We start from the raw sequence: 2,520 nt of genomic DNA on the forward strand, positions 1-2,520 counted from the left end.
TACTCCAGCACCTACTTCCGGTCCGCCCATACACACTGACCATATATATATATATATATATATATATATATTTTTTTTTTTTTGAAAACGACAGCTAATCAGAGTTGATAAGCATGAGAATTTAATGTATCGACTTCTCTACGAAATAAAATATAATCCTACATCCGGATTTAAAATCTAAATAATATTCAGTTTGAGCACCAAAGTCCAGTGACGGGAAGCTGCAGAATAAGCGGAAGTGGTTTTCAAAATTAAAGTCCGCATGCTGAAGTCATCAAACCAGGAAGTGATTAATTTTAATTATTAAATGACTAGTGTATAAAAGTATGATTTCGTATAATTAGCGCGTCAGTGTTGTGTTTGTCTTGCATTAAGAGGAAATAATATCATAGTCATTAATTTAGTTTTTTTTGTGCCGTTAAAGTTTTTTTTTTAAATTCTACTCAGTGCTATTTATACGAATTTAGTATTGTTAATACACTTAATTCCGTTATTAACTAGTCAATAGCACCATTCTGAAACTTTTCTAAGGACCACAATGAATATAAGTATTTTACACTTTGTTGTGCTAGCCTTGGTTTAGTTTCATGTATTTAATTGTACATTAGTATTGTCCTACTTGCATGTAATTTTACCTTTATCTATCTATCCATCCATCTATCCGGCAATGTAGAGAAACAAAAACCTCAAATTTAAAGTTTATGATCATCAGCAATGAAAGTAGAAATATTATTGTTGTTTTTTCCAAACTGATACAACAAACTATTTGTAAAGCGCATAACAAATCAAGAGAAGGAAATGTAGCTAAGATAATCTTAGCCACAATACTGACTTTAAGTATTTCATGAAGCTGAACTAATGATAACATCCCATTTATTCAACGTCACATAATTTATTTTCAACCAAACAGTAGGGGAGAGTAGACACCGAGGGCCGTTAGTATTCCCATAAACTGATTTTGACCAGTCAGGTTTTAGGTTAGATCAGAAGTTCGATTTTGGCCCTGAGAGTAACCGACTTCCTTCAGACCTGAAGCTGGACACTGCAGTAAGGTTTGTGCAGTTCAATATTTTATCAACCAAAACTTAAAAGTATTTTTTCCTTCACCTCCATTCTATGGTGTAATGTATGCTGGTGAATTGGGGATTTGTTAGGAATTAAAGTCTAGTCTTGAGTTACCAGATATAGTATGATTTTATTAAACTTAAATTCTGGGGAAAAAAACATTGAAGGATTTTTTTTTTCAAAATATCCAGATGGGGAGAGTTGGGACAGTTCATCATGTTACAGGTTTGTTCTTGTGGTTTACAAATATAAAATTGTTTAAAAATGGTTGTTAAAAATATGGGCGTGTCCCTGCATGAGGATGAAGCTTATTTAATTCTTTCTTGAGAATGGAACTGTTTTGTCGAGTCAGGTTTTGGGTAAACTGACATTTTTCTATCGCTGTGCCAGCATTGTGTGTTCATACAGTTCATATGGTTCAAGTTTTGATCATAAATAAAAATTAAACATGTAGGATTAAAGCGAGGTATTTCATTTTTGTTCCATGTCTCCCCACATAATATCCCATGTCTCCCTGCAAAAAATGACAGAAAAAGTGAAGCCTGAAGGCCAGTATGTGTCACAAGCTGAGAAACTAACATTGTGCTAAGAGTGTACAGTAAATACTCTCTAATGCAATATTAATGTGATGCTACCTGCAAAAAATGTCACACAATCTACAAAAGCTGAAAACTCGTCCTTAGTTTCCCCACTCTCCCCTAATGGACATTAACTTGGATAACTACAATATACACTCACTGGCCACTTTAATAGGAACTTGTTCTTAATTCTAAAATTCTTGTTCTTGGAGGTGAAAAATATGGAGATGGAAAACATGGTCAATATGTTTTGTCCAAAAAAGAGCAAGCTTTTCTTTGTTTAAAACTCACAATCGCACAATTTCATCTTGTCTTGAGACTCACAGATAAACTGTGTAGCCAAGTATCATAAAGGAAATAACGTAGACGATGAGCAGGAAGTTGACAAAGACTATAGCTTTAAAAATAGTGTGACTTTGGAAATAGTTTATTTTTCTTTCACACTTTTTGATAAAATTTGTCACATTATAGACATTTTGGAACATTTATTATATAGCCTACAGTATCAATATCAGTGGTGTATATACTACTACTACTACTACTACTACTAATAATAATAATAATATTTTTGTTGAGCATTTGCTGGATCCAGTCAAAAGCAATCCTCAAATCAGCAAATTAATTTTTTTTTGTTTCTTAGGACATGTATAAAAGTGAGAAAATTCCCACTCTATATAAATCAGTGTAAGTATTAATACTCAATCCAAAGCTAGCTAAATGTATTCCTGATTAAATCACTCATTATTTCTTCTCAGAAACAATACAAATATGAATGATGGAGATAATTAAGCTGGAAGAATTTCTCCACTATAGAGTCAGCATCAGATAAACCCTGTCTTTATTTATTATTATGTAGTAGTAATAATAATAATAATAA

Source organism: Neoarius graeffei, chromosome 15 (assembly GCF_027579695.1).
Source record: "Neoarius graeffei isolate fNeoGra1 chromosome 15, fNeoGra1.pri, whole genome shotgun sequence".
NCBI lineage: Eukaryota > Metazoa > Chordata > Actinopteri > Siluriformes > Ariidae > Neoarius > Neoarius graeffei.